Consider the following 22,458-nt stretch of genomic DNA (forward strand, 5'->3'; position numbering starts at 1 on the left):
TGAGAATGCAGTTTTTTTTTAAATATATTATGTAAATTTATGAAACTATTGTTAGTCAAAATATTCTACAGGTGGTGTATAGCAAAAACTAATTAAAATTTTATTGCTGCAAAATTATATTGGTTTTGAAACAGCATTAAAAATAGTGCTTAAGCATTATTTAAGTTTTAAAATATATATTGTGAATAATTTAAAAAATGTTATAAAAAGTAGATATTCCCCTATGTCTGTGTATAGGAGAGGAATGTAGGCTCCAGACAAAGAGTTGGTATTCTTACCAAATGACCTATTATAATGTTGTGATTGTGAAGTGGTAGTCGATACACATTAGTCAAATTTTAATGGCCTAATTTAAGGAAAAATTATTAACAAAAATCTCTTATATTATTAATTATAGTGTATCATTCCAATCAAATTCATATTAAATGTAATGGTTAATTTTATTATATTTTCAAAATTTTTGCTTTTCATGTTCTACAATTATAAATTCTTTTCATGTTCTACAATTATAAATTTTTCTTCCAGGTGCTGCTCTGCATCATAATTCAAATGAGAATGGCAACACTGTCAGCAGGGTGGAGGAGGCCATTAAAATGTGGCTGAAGGCTGCAAAATGCCGGCAAAAGAATTAATCTTTATATATAAAGAAACAAATTTTATTTTTTTATTTATTTATAATATCTGTATTTATCTGTACAAAAATAAATTTCTGTATAAAAAATAATTGAGTGTTCACTTCTTTTACTAATTCTAAAACTTTGTTTTGAAATTAAGTTAATCTAATTCTAATGGTATGTCTAATTATTAGTTTATATTTTAGAACATTAGTATTAAGTAAATCTTACACTGACTAATGACTTCAATGAAAAAATTATTATAGTATCTGAAAACTGAACATGGGTGAATGGTGGTATATTCTTTTCTACAGAATCTAGTCCTAATTCCATTAAGAACTTTATCGAAGAGAATGCATTCTATTAGTTGAATATTTTTAATTGTGAAAGAAGAATTCTAAATTATTCCACTCCAAAAAATTAGAATTTATGCAATGAAAATAAAGAATGTTGTAAAGAAATCAACTTTTGCTAGCTATGCAATGACAGAGTGAGAAAATGACTTTAATTCTCTGATTTATCTTAGCTATAAAATTGATCAAAATGTAGAAACTGAAAGCATTAAGTATGGTTTGTGTTAGCGGCAGTAAGTTAAATATATATAATGTGATTTATAATGGAAGAATACATACAGTAATGAAATGGTTATACAAAAGAAACTTTATAAATTTGGGTGAAATGACTCTAAATTTACGTTAAGAATCGGTTACAATATTCCTTATAATAAAATACATGAAAAATGCTTAAATATTCATTGTAAGGAAAACTAAATTTATATAGCGAAAGATTGTAGTTAAATAATTATATAACGGAAAATTGTAACGTAAATAGTAATTTACCTTAAGAATCGATTACGAAGTTCCTTATAATAAAAATAAGTGAATATTCAGGGTAAAAAAAACTAAATATATACGACCGAAAATTAACGTTAATATTTTGGTTCAAATAAAGAAAAATTTACATTAAAAGTCTGATACGAAATTCCTTATTGTAAAAATAAGCGTAAAAAATATGTAAATATTCAGGGTAAAAAAAAACGAATATATAAAACCGAAAATTAACGTTAATATTTTGGTTCATATAAAGTAAAATTTACGTTAAAAGTCTGCTACGAAATTTCCTATAGTAAAAATAAGCGTTAAAAATACGTGAATATTCCGGGTAAAAAGAACGAATATATATAACCGAAAATAAACGATAATATTTTGGTAAAAATAACGTGAAAAATTGGTTACGAAATTCACCTTAGTCAAAAATCGGGCAAATTATGGTCATTTTTACGTTAAAAACACCCCAAATATAAACGCTTTTTTACCTAATTCGTGACTACCACTCGAAACGGAAATAAAACGTTTTGAATAAACGTTTTTTTTCTCTAAACCTTGTGGCATTTTAACGTTATTTTCACGTAATTAATACTTATCTCTGCTGCATGGGTAACTTCGTAAACTACAAAAGTGTCATAGTCTCAGAATGAGGAAATAAGCATAATTTACTTCTGCTGTTTTTTCTCGTATATAAAATTAGAATAATTTGTATATTCCTAACTTATCTGTCTAGAAAAAATTAAAGCACTTAACACATTTTATAAAAAATTTATTTCATAAGCTTAAATGTCTGAATAATAATAATATCTTTCATAAGTCTAAAAATATATATTTCAAATAATACTTTACCCTTTTCAGATAATGTAATAAAGCTATTTTTAAACTAAATCTTAAACTTTACTCATTTTCTATTATTAAATTAATAGAATATATAATTATTAAAACACAGACATCAGTTGCTATATCATAGTTTTTTTAAAAATATTGTATGGAAATGTATGATAATAAAAATGCATGTTTATAACAGTAATACTTGTCTCGACAAGTAGCTACAAATAGCCGGAAACTTACTGATAACATGACAGAGTTTTGGTTTGTTAGCATTTGTTTGAATAGTACAGTTAGTAGATTCTTTTAATTTTTTTTTCGTGCAGCTGAAAACGCCACTATTTGTCTATTGCATGAAAAAATGTTTTCTTAAACGAAAGCTATCCTACTTAGCTTTATGTAAATTACATTCTACAATTTTGATCAAATTTGTCTAAACATCATATTAAAAATAACAGGGCTAAAGAGAATAGAAGGGCTGGTTCACTCCTTTGAAGTATCTCTCGCCGCGCCGATCCTCCGACGTCACTCTAGTGACGTCACTCTGGCGCAAAGCTTGCACTTTTACTTCAAGAGCGGAGCCTTTGGCCTTACTAGCTCTAACTAATATTGGACCATTTCTTTTTGCGAGATATTCTAAGACATTTGCTATTTTCTATAATGACTTTCCTCAGTTTTTGCAGTGAATTTACAAGAATTTAAAACTATTATCGAAATGCCAGTTTGCGCGATTGCAACTTCCAAAAATTCTGATACAAAAACAAACGGAAAATGTATAATTTTTCGCGTGTTCCCTAAAGTAAATGAACAACTATGTAAAGAATGGATTCCGAAATGACACAGTTAATATAAAACAGCAATACGTTTATTCTGTCGTAAAGAACTTTTATAAAAATTCATTATCTAAATAGAAACCGCCTCGTTACTTCATAAAGAAAGGCAGGTGAAAAGAATTAAAAAATGGATAAAGTCAAAGAAAATTAAAACGTAAGTAAAAAGTATAAATAAAATATATAGTGTACAGTTGAAATTCTCCTAATTTCATAACTTATTTTTTTAATGTAGTTATTCTAAATATTTATGATTCTTTTAAAAATTATATTCTCTTGAATTTAAATACAGTCAGACCCCGATTTAACGAACCCCTATTTAACGAATTTCGCGATTTAACGAATTATTTTTCAACCCCAGCAAAAACAGAGTCAAAAACCCCTAATTAACGAATAATTAACCTCGAATTAACGAATTATTTCAGCATCCGGAAAAAATATTTTTCATTAATTTTGATCAGAAAAATATTGCATTTTTTTTGTAATTGGCAGATTCTAAAGGGAAAAAAAATTCCTGGGAGGAATAAAATAGAAAAAGTGCATATTCGTCTCAAACAAAAGAAAAGCCCGCAACAGGGAAAAACAAAATTCGTCGTGGGTAGGTGTGTAAAGTCAATAAGACATATTACATTTGCAAGGTCATTTTTCGGGGGTTTGTCACGTGGACTATGAGTCAAACAGGAAATTCCTTTCTTATCTTAGATAGTCGCTTATAACTAGTAATTTTTAATAATACATATGTACAAAAAACAAATTTTTTTGAACCCCGATTTTACGAATAACCCCGATTTAACGAATAAAATTTCCGGTCCCGATGAATTCGTTAAATCGGGGTCCGACTGTATCTATAAATTATATCATCGTAAATTTAAATATCTATAAACAATTGTAAAATTTCTAATGTCATTATGAACCTAAATTATTATTTTGTTTCAGTAATTAGCGTTTAAGGTTGATGTTTCCTAATGATTAAGTATGAACAAATTGCCATTAACGGCATATTTTAAAATCGGGGATTCTAAATTTAACTCAACTTATTGTTATAAAAGAATATGTAGATAAAAAAGTGTCGATATATGCCTTCATTTTTCTTAATAGTTAAAGTTAAAACTGAACTTCTTAAAATAAAGTATTTATCGTGTCATTTTCACCAACTAGTAAAATATTTTTATAAGTTTAAAATGGTATTTTTTTTAATATAATGGCCAAGAAAGTTTTTTTAAACTATGTTTATGAATGGAAATAATGTGTTAATTAAGTAAAATTTGAAAGCTAATAACCAGAAAAAGTCTAACTTATTTTTACAAAGAGAAAGATGCAAAGTTATCATATCTTTGCTTGCGATCTCCGAGATCTGTGGACACAGTGACGTCATGAGGAGGGAAATCGTAGCTTCAGCTCTAAGAGCGGAGTGAACTAGCCCTTCTATAGCCCAGAAAAATAAGACTTACTCATTAATTATCAAATAGGTTCCATCTAAAAACCTTAATGAATCTAGTATTTGATGATCGGTGCTGCACTTTCTTTTTGCAGCTGAACCAGTTGGTAATTTTCTTTTATTTCCTGTCTAATAGTCTCGGATGGTCTTCAATTTCTTCTTTAGCATTTCCACTAAAAACAGATCGTTACAATGAAGTTTAGTGATGAGGATTTATATAAATTAGAAAAGGTGATAAGCAAAAACAAATTTGGGTGTTTAACAGGTAGATGTCAGGTAGGTTTACTCATCTAAAATGGAACAGTTTTTTAACAGTGCTAGCTTTAGCAACACGGAAAAACAACTAGCATTAGCGGAAGGGCTATTTGCTTTCCGCATCATAAACCACAATCAAAGTTTCAGATCAATGGATTGTACGTCGCAAGTGATCAAAACATTATACGACAAAAAATATGCATGTGCAAGGACAAAAACCGAAGCAATTATTTGTAATGTTATGTCACCATATTCGTTTTCACAATTGCAGAAAGAATTAGAAAAATGCGCATTTATATCCATATATTCTGATGTTTCCAACCACAAAGATTTATAATTATTTCCCACAGGTGTTAGATTTTTTGATCCAGAAACAGGAATTAAAATTAGAATATTAGATTTTGTTTCATTGCCTGATGAAACTTCACGAAATAAAATTATTGCCCATTGTGCTGATAACACTAACGTAAATTTTGGTGGAAAAGCTAGAAGAGGCATCAATAACATTTTTACGAAACTTATCGAACATTTGAAGCAAAAAAATATTAGAGTAGGTTGTGCAGAGCACATTCTATACCTATACTATTCAAACAGCCTATGATGACAGCCTATGACCTATACTATGATGATATTTTTGCAAACATCTATTCGTATTTTTATATATATATTGTGCGTGTTAAAAGTTTGACAGAATTGTAATTCTCATTTCATCCCATTTGTCCCGCTTTGTCTCAATAAAAATGTGGTCACTTTATCCAAATAGCAAATGAAGGTGTGTTAACCCTGTGTGACTTATTCGCAGGCGGGTAAGTTTAACGTCTGCACTACGCAAGTGCAGCACAGGCAACTGGTCCAAATCTGTTTTAATATTATGGAATTTATTGAAAGATTGGAGGTTGCAACTTTGTTGCCATAAAGACAGTGACGTGCAAACTTTTTTTTTTTTTTTACTGGGGAAGAGGGCGAGCCAATACAAAGTTTGTTTCTTGACGTTTTATCAAAAAACAAACCCAAACAAATAGGCTTCTGCTGATGATAATTCCCACATATCCTGAAGCTTCTGTTCATCTCTTAAACTCATTAAAGTTTCTAGAAGAATATTTGAAACTTGATATGCTCCAAAAGCTTTGTAGCTTGGGGATTGTAGGGCTGATGACCGTTGTTCGCAGGGGAAAAATACTGATATTGAAGCTTTAATACAAAACAAAGTCTTCCGTTTTACCATCATTTTGTAAACCTGGATTCTCGATGAGAACTTTCAGGGTTTCGATAACCCTTTTATAATCGTTCCAGAGCTTTAACTCTTACTGCCCATCTTGTTGGGCATAGTGGCAACAAATATTGTGTGGCAGTAACCTCCGAGTCCAAATCAATGTCTAAAAATATTGCTTTTCTTTTTCTTGAATCGGGGATTAAACCTGAAACATCTTTCACAAGTGAAAGAGTTTCACCAAATAACTTACAGTTTCTGGCTGTTTCTTGCAAAGCCAAATCCAGAGCGTGATTGCTGCAATGGACGTAAATAGCCTTGGGCTGCTCATCAGTTATAAGTTTTTGCAATCCATTCAATCTCTCAGACATATTAGCTGCTCCATCAAAAAATAACCATCTAAAGCTGTTGAAATCTAATCCAAATCTTAAACGATGCAAAACATCTTTAATAGTTTGATGCAATGATTTTGCTGTAGTTTCAGCCGGGTTATAAAATCCATCGCACGTTCTTCAAGAAGGCTGTAAAGATTACCATCGAAAGATTTGTGGCCCCTAAAAGCTTCCCCAGATCTATCCACATACCTCAGTGAGCTAATAACTATTTTCAAAGCAAGCATTTTTTTGATCTTCCTTAGATTGCTTCAAAAGTAGATTACTTATAATGGTCAAAAATCCAGTTGACAAAAATTCTTGTTCCATTTTGTTGATAGAATTTTTAAGACCTAATTGATTTGCATCCACGCACTCAAAACATAAAACTGCATCTTTTTCTTTATTGTAATGCAGCCAATGGAATTTAGAAAACCAGGAGTGAAGGCAAGATCTATTCTGGGATTATTTCGGAAATTTGAAATCCGTTGATGGTTGGCATTTTATATCGCGAGGCTAAATATTTGTTTGCTGCGTACATTCTTCTATTTCGGAAAATTCATTGTCTTTGTTAGAATGTGTCTCCGTTGTACTCAGATGATGGCTCCCCTATATCCAGAGCTGCTCCCTGTTGATCAATATTAAGAGGTAAACTTTGAACCTCATTTACGATTAAATTTTGCTTACTTTGAGAAGTGTTAGAACTTTGCTAATACTTAACTTCTTGTTTTTTGAAGAAATCCATAAGTCCAGAAAAGTTGAACTGTGTTTTTCCTGATTGGATGACATCTGTTAAATTTTAAATATATAACTTATTTTATTTGTGCAGTAAACAATATTCAAATTCAAAAAACAGTAAAAAATACGTCACTAGATAAGAAATCGTAATCTCTGAATAAACACAGTTTTTAAATATATATGTACAAAAACTTAAACAAAATATATAATTACAGATAAATAAGATATGTACAAAATTTCCATGCATTTTCTGATTTTGTAACATGACAGATTCAACAATCAAGACCTTTCAATGTTGTGACATATGACACTGCATCTATATAATCTGGCGGGGTCCGTGTCCCTCTTGTCAACTCTTCTTTGAGACCACCGAGTCGCTCGTAATGGATTTTATATGCTGCTCTACCTGCAATAAGCATGTTTCTTTTCCCTTCATCTTCCACCTGGATCTCAAAGAAATCATGGAGAAAAATCTCTAGGTGGTGGGTTTCGGTTTAATTTGGAATGCCACCCTTTCACATGATTCGTTGTTCTTTCATTCCCACTATGAAAATGGTTCCAAATTTTTTTCTGAAAAAATACAAAAATAAGATATATCACAATTTATGGCAGTATTTTGAGTATTTTTAAACACTGATATGAGAATCATTGATTTTTATTTGTCATGGTAATGTTAAACATAAACTAACTCTGTATTGCATAGTACTGTTATATCTTATTTTTGAATAGAGAATAAATATATTTAAGGAATCAAAAATGATTTTCTAAAATATTGCGTTGTGAGAATTTTTAACTTGAACAAACATAATTTACTAGATATAACATGTAGAAGTGACTTTAGTTAATTTTAAAATTACTAGCGCGTTTACTATTACTGCAATAATAATCTTGATTAGCTGAAAGATAAAAACTAATTAAACTTAAAGGATTCACATCCAACAACATAACTAATCTAGACTTAATGTTTTTATTTAAAGAACTTAATCATAGTCAAGTTAGTTTACAATTTAAAAGAGTTAGTTTACTGCTACATGACTTACATATCAGTTAGGCAGATTATTTAAAGATAATCATTTTTTCTTTAGTTTACATCATATCAAAATAAAATAACAACAAAAGAAATTACGGGCACATAAAAATTAAAAAAAAGTAAAGGACTTATCCTAAAAGCGCGCGTGGCCGGCCACCCCCGCATCATCCCTCAGATCACGTTCACCCAGAGTTGTTAGCACATGGAATGCCTAAAAACGAATTGCCGCTCTTTTTCCCGCTCGTGTATTCATCCGCACCAAAGGGTGTCGCTACTATCGTTTTGACTTTTCACACCTGTGAAGCTATCCATTCTCAAGTAGGGGTGAAGGAAAAATATTGGAAGGGGTTGAAGGATAGGGGTGTAGGTGAAAATCGGATGGGGTAGTTGATTAAAGTAAAAATTCTTTAGTATTGTTGAGTAAAGTAAAAATTCTTTAATGTAGTTAAAGCAGGGATAGAAATTAGAATGTGACTATCAGATGTCAATGCCATTTAAATATTTTTTCTTCGTTGCAAAACAGTTAAGCTAGACGTAATTTCAAAACATTATCTTTAACCACAATATAAATTTTTTTTATCACAGAACCAAAAAACTTTCTATGTAAGAATGTTCTGAAATTGCCTAATACATTCCTAACATCTCATTCAGGGCTAGATGTCCAAACGATAAAATTAAAGGACAACGTTTATTTCAAGTTTAAACACGCATATTAATGTCTATATATTCAGAGCGCTTGCCTCCTAATCTATCTGGGTTTAAATCTCAGTGGTGGCTGGTCCACATGAATTATGCTCCCAGCTCGCACTGACCACAAGGCTGTCATCAAATATTTTCAGTGGTAGACGGAGCATGGGTTATAATCTCTTACTGCAGGCTAACTATGGGAGGTTTTCGTAGTTCTCTCCACGTAATGCAAATAGGAGTTAGTTCCTTTAAAAAATCTTCGACTAAGTCTAGTTTGTCTAATACTTTATTCTAATCTTCTGCGCTTCAAAATTACAAGGCTACAGAGTTGACCATTGGCAGTAGTAAACTGAAAATTGGGTCGGCTTTTTCAACAGGCAGTTATAAGATAAATCTATGACTCATAGCGAATTTTTAGTTCCCCCCCCCTAGTTATAAAGTAATAAAATAATTTCAAAAGGGCTGCCGAACCCTACATTCTTCTCAATCCATGTTTTGATTAAAATTTGAAATCAGTAACTAACTTAAATAATAATAGTTAACTTGGTTTAAATGTAATCTTAAAATAAAAATTTTGAATTTAACTAAGAAAAAACTCACTTTTCAAATAGGACGTCCACCTCATTCAAGTATGTCTTATCCAAATATGTGTACATATCAATCGCTTGAGGCACATATTGGGAGGGATCCTCCTGCTTTATCCAAAGGTAGGCATTACTTACTTCCTCGGGTGGTACTAGAGGAAGTGCCGCAATACGCCTGATCCACCTTCTTATTTGTCCACAGTTCTGTAGTGCCTTACTAGGCCACGTCTTTGAACCTATAATGAATTTTTATTGGTAAAATAATAAATTGGTTAAATTTATGAAGCAGTTTCTAATATATTGTCCAGTTGTTAAAGATTATTTTTTAGATCCTCTGGCAACAGAATTTACAGGGTCATTGTAAAAATGACAGCTTATTTTAATTTATATGAAATTAAATTTAAAGTATAAATTATTCAAAAATTGTACACAAAATTCTTTTGTTGGTTAAATCCAACTGTAATTTGATAAAGCTGTTTTTAAAAACTTGAAATTAATTCTAATGCTCTGAAAATCCTGAAATCAAATAATATGTTTGCTCTCTGGTACTTGACGAAGGTTCTGACAATTCAGCTTTATAGTTCAGAACCTCAAAGTCATTGGTTTTGATATATCAGTATAGATATTTAATCAAAACCAAGTTGTAGGTGCGATATAGCCACAACTGGCTCTTGCGCCAATAACTAACTAATTAATTATAGTTTAGATGTGAATATGTTAAAAGATATTTTAAAAAAAGGGCTACAGGGTTGACACTGGTAACTGAAAATGCAAAAAGTAATGACTAATAAAATTCAAAATTTTATTAAAAAAGATTGAAATTAACAATTTTTTATAGCATATTTTTTTTCTTCAGTTTTCTGTTGAAAGGGAATGCAAGGTATGTTTTTTCCTTCAATATAAATAATTTGAAATGTAAGTCTTAGTGGTAGTTACAATTGAATAATTAGAAGTAGTTACAATTGAATTGATACTGCAGCTAAATAAAAATCTCTTAAAATTGAATCTTATGCTAAATAGTAGTCTATTTCTTTAATCTTCCAACTTAATATCATCTGAGAAATACTTTGCAAATTAAAATATATACATTCAGAATAAGAAAAAATATATGTTAACGAAATTCAATTTTGTAAATGATTCTATTTACTTTCTCCATATGCTTTGTCCAAAGTGTAAGAAGCTGCCTGTCACCGAATTGTTAGTGAACTCTTCCTCCAGGGCTTTCATGACTGCAATTTCAAAATGCAGATTGCTGGGTTAAATGCAAGTTCTGCATTGTTCGTAGCACATTTAATGGCTTGAAACACTTTTTTGTAAGTTTCTTTCCTCTTGTCTTGCATGAGGCAGTACACAAGAGGAAAGATTTCACCCATAAACCGTGAATGGATAGTGTACAGTTGTTTGAACAACCGGGGTACAATTTTAAATGTTCCATCCATCCACAGTTTATGAGATGAACATAGCAACTTCAAATTTTGAGCTGTACAGAATACCTAGAAAAAAATTAACGTTATAAAGAATGTATTGATAATAAGAGAAAATCAACCTATTTGTCTTTTTCTGTATTTGTAAATTAGAATAATTTTCTGATTATATATCAAATTGTTTACAGTACTTATAATGAATTAAGTCTTCAAAACCGAAAAATTCATAAATTAAAGTAACAGTGCTATTTAATGTTTTTCTTCGTTAAAACTTCTATCTTCATTTTAAAGGATATAAGTGTACAATAGTTAATATGCATGCTCTTAAAATAATATTTTCTTTTGAAGTGTGTTATCTATAGTATCCCAATGTAATGAGACTATTGTAGACTAAAAATTATACAATCTAACCTTGTTAAATGAAAGTTCTCGCATAAGTTATGATATATTAAATTTATAATACATTTAAACTACAATTTAATGTTATTTAAATTTGCACAATTTTTTATTTTGTCATAACTTTTAAAGGTAAATATCATTTTTTTTTCTTCATTTTTTTTAAATTCTTTCTCAAAATATTAACCCTTTAGCTAAAATTTCACCAACTCCTTGATACATCTTTTTATTTATAAAAAGTATTTTCATTTTAATATTTACCAAAAATCTTTCATCTCCGCTTCTATTATCCACAAGCAAGAAATTATTTCTCTTGATGCTGCACCATTCTTCAGATAGAAGTAACTCCTCTATAGCTTAAGACAAAACAGGCCTCGTCTCATGTCTTGCTTTATAAAGCCTGTTTTTGATCGTGTTATATGATGGAAGGTTGGCAGCATTTTCCACTGAAGTAGCTTCTTTTCCAATTTCTTTACTAAAATTATGCAAGAAATAAAATAAACTCTATTTCAAAAAAATAAATATACAAGTGTTTTGCTAAAATTTTGATATCTTAAAAATTCCAACTCTAAAAATTTGTTTCCAATTGAAATTCGAAATAAAATAAAGTTCAGATTTTCTAATAAGATAATTTAGAAATTTTACCACTAAAACCCTTTTTAAAAATTAGAATATCGCAGAGATCTTAACTATGCAAAAATAATAATAATAATTATTATTATTATTATTTAATAGTTGTTTACATTTGTTTTTAAATAGTTTTAATATTTGTTTAAATATTTAAAATAATCCCCATGTGACTGTAAAAAAGAAAAAAGTTAGTTTGTAATGCAAGGTTGATTGTTAATATATAGAATTCAATCAATATACCACCGAACCCTTTGTTAAAAATTATAATATTAAATAAAAATTGTAATAGATATTGGCTATTCAAAAATTTTTTTTTAATAACTATTTAAATTTCTTTTAAATAGTTTAATATTTGTTTAAATATTTAAAATAATTCCTATATCCCTGTAAAATATATCAGAAAAGCAAAGCTAACTATCTATTAAATAATTCCTGTAAAAATAATTTTAATTGGCTGAATGCTTCAAATGATTTCAATCAATGACAATTGAATTAAGAAATTTTATTAAAATTTCTCCAACTTTAAAATGAATATTAATCCAAACCTTCATTTAAAAAAATATTTTTTATACTATGTATCAGTTACAGAAAATAACATTCTTTGGGAGGAAGTGACGAAGTATTCATGTCCTAATAAATGTAATATCATAAATGTTTGCAAAAATGAAGTTTTCTTATGAGTTCTAGAAAAAAATTTTAAAAATGAGATTCTTTACTTTTAGAATTTTTTAAATACGATGTTCCTCTTAAAAGAGAATAAATTTTTCAAATTATTAATATCGCGTTGCTCAAACATATATTAAATTTAATGCAGACATGAAGAAGTATCATATAATTTAATTTTAAGACTAAACCCATTGTGTGCCTCTATGTCGATGTATTTCTTTTTCTTCTCAATTTTTTGAAATTATTGCACTTAATAATGAACATGTTAAGCAAAAAAAAAATTTGTACAAATTGTTTTATTTTTATAGATAGTTCTTGCCAAAGCTCCCTGACAAACTGGAAGTCATTATCAAGTGCTTGTAATAAATTTTCTACAATTAATAGTTTTCAGCATTGTGTTTAAAAAAAGCGAATGGAAAAATACCCACTATTTTCATATTTTACCTATTTTTATTATAAAAATCGAATACAAATAATTGAATTTCTGGGATTCATTCTCATAAAAATTAGAGTTTATATTTAGCGTTACAATTCTAGAAATTAAAGAAATCTATGAAAGAGACACGGGGGAAATAAAGAGTTTGTTTCCATAGCGGGAGCTTTGGCGCCTAATTGGTTAATTAGAAATGCAATCATGGATGACCTATTATTTTTAATTCGAGCCAGATATAAAAAATTTCATATTAATATATATATATATAAATAAAGTTGATACTGTTTTGGGATAGGCGTCGTCCCTTCAGCCACAACTCTCTTTTTTAAATTTTCTTCGAATTCCTTTTTGGCAATTAGCCCCTCAACGGACTCGTGGTTATGTTGTCCGACACGCGTTTATAAAACATCATTTACTAATGTTACACGCGCCGGACAAGAGTGTTGAAATCTCCAGCATCGCCAATAGCTGAATTCGTTTTTTCTATTTTTTAGATAATAGATTTCGTTATCCAAGATAAGGTTTTTTCCTCCTCCTGACGTTTGCAAGAAATATAAGGCCATTTTATATTTAGCAAAAGAAAAATAAACGAGGATAAGACTTGCGATTTTGTCAGAAAGAAAGGGATCTACATTTTTTTTGGATTCATACTATTGCAAAATAATTTGCTTAGAACTCGTACGTTTGTGGAATGGGTTGCTATAAGCATTGATTTCTACTCATGATATCGATACTACTAACTAGGAGTGCGAACGAAGTTTTACCCCCCATTATTTCGCAGTTTCGATTTCTCGAGCACGCACAGTCAATTCTTTCAGGAGAAAAAGAATATATTTTTACGTTATGTGCCCCCAAATTGTAATTCCCCACATTGGCGAAATTTGCATCTAGCCCTTGGCATGTCAATGACTACAAACATACACTAACCCCAATTCCCTACCCAGCCACTCCCTTTGAGCAATTGGAAGAGGGGGGTGTCAAACAGGTGCGAGGATGAAAACTACATGAAACCGGCTCAGGTTTGTAAGAGCTCAATACTTCATAAGTCATGACTTTCAAAATAGCGGGATCCGTATTGCGTTTATTTACACTTAGACATAAATCCAAATAAATTTGGAAATGTTTCAAATTTATGGGATTTTGGATTGGGACAAGATACTCAGGATCATAATTTATTCCGAGAGTGTTTTTCAAGTGTAAAACTCCCTGAAGAAAGCACCTTTGAGTCTTTAAATTTCTATTTAGGTCCCAGTTTGCCTCATTCCAAAGTGAAAAGCAACCAGGGACTCGGATGATCTTTCCAGAGAATTATAGCTTTCTCCTGAACTACAGATTGCAATGGTCTAACATCAGTCGCCAAAAGCGTAGCATCAATCGGAGTAGTCTTTACCACCTCAGTAATGATACGCAGGGACTGATTTTGAACTTTTTCCTAAGAATCAAGAACTTTTCCCCCACCACAATAAGTGGCTCGCAACAATAAGTCAAAAAGGGACGAATAAACATTTGATAAGTCTGTAGCAAGGTTCGTCTAGTGCAACCTCATCTTGCTCCAGCAAGGCGCTGGAGAATACTGAGTCTCTTCTGGGCAGGATCTTCTCTATATATAACAAAGAAGTATTAATTCTATGGATCGAAGATACAGATAAAACAAGTACATCAGTATCAGAACTCTTGATTAAAACTTTATCATAAAAAAGTGCTGCATGTCCAGCATGAAGGAACATTCTTGAATCAGCTTCTTCGTGATTACATTCAAGTTCTATAACATTCTCAACAGTAAGTTCATTTGAATTATTAAAAAACTGATGACAAATGTTTTCACGGGTGATATAAATTTCAATATTTTCGAAAATACAAGGGCTTCATTTTTTCCAAAAATCAATAAGTTCTTTGTTTTTGCCAGATGCTAAGAATTTCTGAAATTGTATAGGCATTTTTTGTTTCGCTTGATATACACTGGTTATCATAAATTAAGGAAAATTCACAAAAATCGCGATAACTCAAGAAATTACACATGGAATTTTATGAAACTTACCCACAATATACAACACATAGTAAGGTATTAAACAACATAAAAAGAAATTATCAGACATTAATAGTAGTATAGAAATTAGCACATGTATAAAATAAACAAATTGGAAGTATCGGTTTGCAATAGAAAAAGTACCTTTAATATGGAATATGATTGCCTCTAGAAGCAATACAGCACAAACAGCGATGTGTGATGCTTTCAATTATGCGGTCTATCAGTTCAATAGGAAGTGAGAGCCATTGCTCTTGTAAAGCAGTTGCAAGGGTCTGAGGGGGCGGATTGATGGCAGATACACGCCTCCCTAGAGCATCCCAAACGTGCTCGATAGGATTCAAGTCCGGGGATCGAGCTGGCCACTCCATGCGAGTAATTGTTTCCTGTTGAAGATAATCATCAACAATGCGAGCTCTGTGTGGTCTTGCATTATCGTCCTGTAACAGGAAGCAATCACCAATTGCCCCGGCATATGGGCGCACATAAGCATCAAGGATGTTGTCTCGATAAACCTGAGCATTCACGGTTCCCCTTGGAAAGACATGGAGGTATGTGCGCCCTCCTAAGGATATGCCTCCCCAAACACAGACACTGCCTCTTCCGTATGCATCTCTTTCACGGATGTTTGATGGATGATAACGGGTCCCAGGTTCTCTCCATATCAAATAACGTCTACTGTCACTTTCTAGACTAAACCTGGACTCATCCGTAAAGAGAACAGGCCTCCATTGATCTGACGTCCAGTGGACATGTTGTCGGGCCCACTGCAAACGGTCTCTCCTATGGCGTGATGTGAGCGGCACGCAAATGGCTGGTCGTCTCGCATACAGACCACCTTCGTGGAGCCTTCTGCGCACAGTTGACGTTGACACCAACCTTCCGGTGGCTGCAGCAAGAGAGGATCTAAGATGTGTCGGAGTAGCGGTTCTATTCCTGCGTGCACTTAATGTCAAATATCGGTCATCGGCACTGGTCGTAACAGTTGGCCGTCCTTGACTGAACCTCCTAGATGCCGAATCTGTGGTTTGAAATTGCCTCCAAAGTCTATGAACCACAGATGGACTCACATTTAGCCATCTGGCCACTTCTGATTGACTCTGCCCTGCCTCTAGTCTCCCGATGGCTCTCCATCGTAGTTCTTCAGGCAAATGATGCCTAGAGGTCATTATTACGAATTGGCTATCTCAGATTTTCAATGTCGCAATCACAGTAAAATTTGTGTGCTTTCTCTCAAACTTGGACTTTTATGCTCCAGGCAGATGACGTAAGCCGAGTGCAGCGCCACTAATTTGCATATTGCAATTTTACTCAGCTACTCTTAGTGGACAACATATGCAAATTTTGCACGGTTTGGCTTACTTTTGAAAGAGTTATCGCTATTTTTGTGATTTTTCCTTAATTTATGATAACCAGTGTATTTTAATTAGTTGTACTCCAGCAATGCTTCCTCTCTTTCGTTCGGCTGATTTGATGTTCAATTCATTATAACTGTCAAATACAAAGTCAACACGGGAGCAGTTAGAGTTTTTTTGCCAGCTTAATTAGAGATTGCAAAATGTAGGTGGCGAATTCTCCAAAAGTGGCAAATGAATTTGGTGCTTGTTGAATAAAAGCCATTGCATCAGCAACAATGGCTGACTTTGTGTTTTGATATTTGTTTAAGTCTATAATATTTTTATCCGAACAATTTTCTAAATAATAAAGCAAAGGTGCTTTATTCTTGATGCCATCGTTTCACAAAATCAAGTTGTGGGAAATTTTTTTGAAATCTTCTTTTCAAACTATCATTGCGTTACCCATTAATGTCCTCGTTTTCATGCTGTAAAACAATTTGAACTAATAAAGTAGTCGATTTGTTCATCTCATAAATTTTATGTTTTTTAATAAATGTGGACTCGATAACATCAGTACAAAAGATTCTGAATATTTCCTACTTTATGTCAACTTCATTAACAGAAATTTTCTTGACACTTAGAAATTTAGTATAATTTTTGAAGCATGATCTGTGGTAATACATTTCAATGGCAACAAGGTCCTTGTTTTGAATGTGTAACAAAAGATTTTTATCATTTTTCTGTATAGCTGCTTGTAATAAGCTGTTATTTTTTGTTTCAGAACGACTCAAAGATTCAACTTTCCTTTTCCCTGAATACTTTTCCTTATTCTTCTTTACAGATCTACTGGTAAAACGGTGAATGGATAATAAATAAGAGCGAATAAAATCAGATATATTCAACATAAAATACCAATCGCTCGCAGAAATGCGAAAATTGAGGGATGGTTCATGATATAGTGCTAGCAAGCTTTGAATTGGTACGAAAAGCCCCTATAGCACTGTGAATTCCTTCGTGGTGAACTGTGTCAAGGTATCTTAAAACCGATTTTCTAGTAAATCCATAGTTAATTTTAGAACGAATGATACATACAGGAATCAAGGTAAATTAGATCTTTATTTATGATTAGGATAAGACGATGACGACATGTTTGTACATTGAAGGCTGGAAAACGACTGATCAGAATCGCGGGATATATATGTAACAGTTGGGTTGAATTGTTGCGCAGGGTGCATTTATACTGAAGATAAAAAATACACAACAATCCCACAGTTAAAGCTGTTTTTTTAAAATTTTTTTAAATATAATTTGGAAATTTATCGCGGTCGCCGTGAAAATTGACAAACCATTAGCATTATATAAAATTGATTATTTACCAAAATTGCGCCAAATACACAGTGATAAAATGCATTAAGGGTTAGGGAATTGCTGACTCAACCATCTTAAGAAAAAAAAACTTCTAATTTTTAAAATAAGCATAGTATAAGTCAATAGCGCATTACGTAAATAAATCGCAACTAATCATTTGAAAAACATTAAAATGACAACAAAAAAAAAAGAGTTGGAAAATTAATGTAACAATAATCCACACAAACCAGAGAAAAATTGCTTTTTCAACGATCAAAACTAAACAAATTAAAAAAATACTTACCTAAAATAAAGATAATTTATTTACCATACATAGAAATCAGAAACTCTTAATAAAAAATGTGTTGCAGAATAAATATTTTATTATTCAAACATATCTTTTAAAGAAAACTGTTTCATTTTCGGCATCTTATTTAAGAACTTTTCTTTAATCCTCTTAAAGAGTCATGATTTCTTGATCGGTAATAAAGTCTCTTTGTTCTAGTCCTTTAATGGCATTTTCCAAATACATTAACTAGATTGTCAGTAAAAATCCGATCTTCTGCTGGTTCTTCCTCACCGTCTACACTTTCTGTATCACTGCCCTGTTTGTTCAAAGCTATATTTTTGATTTGCTCATCTGTTAATTGAGACACTGTTCGGGCATCATCGTCTGGCATCATAATTCTTTCACACTATCTTTCTCTTTGTTTGGACGAAATCCTTCAAAGACAAGCTCGTCCTTATCATTACAAAAAAGAAATAGTTGATGGTCAAATGTTATTCCAAGCATCCTTAAGGGTTTTCTGGTCGACTTCTTCCCTCGCTTTTGCAATGTTCCATATTGCAGTCTTTATTGAATAAGACTTGTAATATTTGGCCACCATTTAAAGAGGCCAGCATCGACCTTAAGAATTGAGTTTTGTATTAGCACTTGAAGGACCTCAAGATCCATAGGCAGCAAAAATGAAGTGCAGTTAGGTGGTAAAAATACAACGGAAACATTTGCCCTTTCCATTAATAATGGTATTTTGTGGACAGAGCAATTGTCCAGGATTAGAAGTGGCTTTTTCTCTTCCATGCTAATCGATAGAAAATATTTTCTAACTTGCGGCACAAAATCGTTATCCAGTCATTCTTGTATGAGTTGCTGTGTCATCCATGCTTTTCGATTGGATCTATAATTGACGGGTAACATTTTAACTTCCTTTAGGATGCAAGGGCGAACACTTTTCCCGATTGCAAATAATTTGCATTAGTGCATACCCACAGCATTTGCACATGCCATAATAGTCATTCTCCCTTTACACTCTTTGACCTTTACCTCTAATACCTTTTTCAATGAATAAAATCATATCATAATCTGTTATTAGTTCTAAAGTTATTTTTGAATGGAATAGCATCGCATCACAAGAAAGAGCGGGAGCTGTGTAATACCAACATGGGTCCAAACGGTAAGTTTGTAAGCAAATCGTTTCGAAAATTTTCCAATAAATCTGCTAATAAAATTACATCGGTTTTAACATATAAATCACAATAGTTACCTAATGTTATGAATTGAATATTTGGAAAACATTTAAAGCATGTCCATAATCAGATTCGCTTATTTCTTCTTCGTAATTAAATTTTTTACTGGCAATTTGATTGATATGTGCCTTTCTCTAAAATTGCACCCGGCTGGTATACAAACATTGTTTGAATTGTGACATTCACAATTCTTTTAAAAATAATAAACATAAATTATAGATAGTCTGTTATGAAAGCATTAAATTTACCATAAGCTATTTTATCCAGAACTTGAAGCTGTAAGTTTCGATCCAATCTTATAAGCTCTTTTACTTCTTCGAGCTCTGGTGGATTTTTATCAGAAACCACAACTATCTCTTTTGCTGCACGAAGACTTTCACACTCTTTTTCAAGTTCTAATATTCTTTTTTGAGATAAACTTGCCACTGCTTGGGCTTCATCCTCTCTTTTTTGAGCCGAGAACATTCAGCTTTTAGTTCACATATCAGTTCCTGCTGGATGAGCATATCCTTGCCCAAAGTACCTATTAAAAAATTACACTCTAATGCTAAAAATATTGCATATTATAGAATTAAAAATTATTATAAAATAAGGGGAAAGCATTTTTCAAAATTTTCTGATGATTAAGAAGCATTTAAGGAAACATTCAACTATAGTATTCCATGGCTCTTGTGCCAAGAATTTACATCAATCAATCAACTATAATATTAATTACAGTTTTACAAAATATAAGTCAATTTTTCAGAAACTAATTATTTTTGCACCATATTTAAGTGAAAAATATCACTATGATTAATTGATAACAATTTTAGTAGCAATTAGTCTATTTTAAATCACCACTGAGGTAATGTGCCAACAAAATTTGAGAAACCATTTTAAACTTCTCGATTTTTTTCAAACATCCGTAATATGTTGTAAAATTTCCATGCTTGCACAAATTTGGGAAATGTCGGGGGGAATGCAGCCATTGTTACCAACGCTGACGACATATATTTTGATTGAAATTTAGCACCAAACAAAGATGTGAATAAAGCTAAAGTTGAAAAAAATTACCATCTTCAGAATCAGAGTTCTGTGGCTGCATAGACAATTCTTTTCTATCTTTCATTGCTTTAACCAACAATGTCTTCATCCTTTGTTTAGAAAAATCTTTATTTTCCTGCAATTTATAAAATGATTGTAAATGTTTTGAAACTGTTATGTGTAGTTGGAAAGAAAAATTAAAAGGTTAAAATTATATTTTACTTAACATTATTGAGTCATAGCCTAATAGTTTTAGTAACAGCACTTATAGAATTATAGGCTTAGGCACTAGAGAGTAGTATCAATAGTAACTTAGTTACTATTAAATTAACTCTATAGTTTTGTTTTTTTACATACAGCTGGCTACACTTATTATAAATACGTGGGTTTAATATCAACATAAAAAATGAGATAAAGTAAGAATTCACGATTGAATCCAGCTTTGAATACAGCTTTAAGGGGAAATAATGCAGGAGAATTTTTTAATGAATATATTTATACTTATTTAACCAAAAAAAAAAAAAAAGCATTTATTAAATGATCATTTCAAAATTAAATGCATACATCACTATCAGAGTTGTGATGGTTCCGAGAATAGAGTGTTCGCCTTACAATGAGGAAATTACTGTGTTACTGCAACTCTGATACTAAACTAAAATTATTTTATTAAATAAGTATGCAGATATTTGAACTCACTGGAATTGATATGATGTTCGTTTCCTGTCACGCATTGGGGGAATAAAACTGAACTAAATTGGCACAGCATCTTTTTTTGATTACTCTTCTTCCTAAACATAAATAAAGGAAAATTATTTAAGTGATGTAACAATCATGCTGATGAGATGAGATAAGAAAATACATCAATTATAAATAAACAGTAAAATAAATGAATTTTTTCAGATAATAAAGTTAAGAATTGATTATTAATAATTAATTTAAAACAAATGTTGTACGTTACTTTTTGATCTACATTGCTTACTTTCCTTTAGTTTTAATGAGTAGCAAAATAAATATTGTAGCACAGCTTTTACTATGTCAAAATTTTTAAAATCTTTTTTTAATGAATTATTTACACGTTTTTCTTAATCCAACTATCAATAACATTAAGGAAAAATACTAACAAACTGTTTTTTTTTATTTTTTTTAATAACTTTACCTGTTGTGAGCCGATTTTTCTATATTTGTTTGGCACAAAGCCAATCCTTTAAATTTTTGTCAACCACTTAGACAAGAGATTCTCATCCTTCAAGGGAAATTGGCGAAATGACACCTTTTTATTCCTACATTCCAGTTTATAAGCATTATTGGAGCACCCATAAGCAACACAAGCACATGGCATCTTGGATACTGAGCTGGAAATAACAATGAAAACAATATATCTTATGAGAAAAAAAGTACATATACAAGTAAAAAGGTGCAACATTTAATGAACACAAATCAGTACCAAAATTTAATATTTGTACTGATTATTCCAGGGGTTTACTAGTTTGTAAATATTTATGATACAATATACTCAATAAATGAAACAAAAAAAAGTAAATAATAAGTAAAATAATAATAAAAATACAAATTCTAATAAAGGACACGGGTAAACATCTATTCTTAGTTGAAAAAGCACATCAATATCATAATTTTTAAAAACACAATCCAGGATTATTTCTTCCTTTAGCTAAAGAAACATTATAGAAATCAATCAAAATAAAGTACTCTTCATTAAAGTAACAATGAAAGAGAAGTTTACCGATAGCTACCCAACAATACTATCACTTGAACTAATAGAGCTACTTGTAATGTTCAATAAACACACAGTTTTAAATAGATATATAACTTTATTTATAGTTAAGAATAATTGTATTATACATGTTAGTCCTCGTGGTTCCATGTAACAACCGCTGACGTCACTGCTCACCTGTTGCCATCTTCTTAAATTCTTCTTGATTCGAAAATTCACATGATGCAGCAAGCGTTTTTAACTGAGTCAAATACACATCGAACGACTGGCCTTCTTGCTGCGAACATGAGAAACATTTATAGCGCTCAAAGACAATATTCTGCCTAGGACCGCAATACTCTTGGAATTTACGCACCACATCAGTATACTTTTCAGACCATTCATCCCCCTGAAATTTAAAAGTATTAAATACTTCAACACCTTCTGTCGAGAAACTGCGACGAACAATCTAACTTTAAAATTTTAACTGTAACTGTAGCGAGGCGGAAGTTTTGTAAACAGTAGG

The 22,458-nt window shown here is 31.3% G+C and overlaps 1 protein-coding gene and 1 long non-coding RNA gene across 3 annotated transcripts in view; both read left to right on the plus strand.

The window, feature by feature from the left end:
- LOC147804272 (uncharacterized) overlaps positions 1-17,974 on the plus strand; it is a 34,319-nt gene extending 16,345 nt beyond the window's left edge. For both annotated transcript variants that reach the window (XM_087152235.1, XM_087152234.1), the window contains exon 5: positions 526-17,974. The gene's annotated coding sequence lies outside the window, so the exon portion shown is untranslated. The remainder of the gene's footprint in view (positions 1-525) is intronic.
- LOC107439826 (uncharacterized) overlaps positions 1-22,458 on the plus strand; it is a 471,331-nt gene that overhangs the window by 273,999 nt on the left and 174,874 nt on the right. The window lies entirely within an intron of this gene.

This window comes from Parasteatoda tepidariorum, chromosome 9, assembly GCF_982258835.1.
Source record: "Parasteatoda tepidariorum strain Cologne lab strain chromosome 9, Ptep-v5.0, whole genome shotgun sequence".
Taxonomy (NCBI): domain Eukaryota; kingdom Metazoa; phylum Arthropoda; class Arachnida; order Araneae; family Theridiidae; genus Parasteatoda; species Parasteatoda tepidariorum.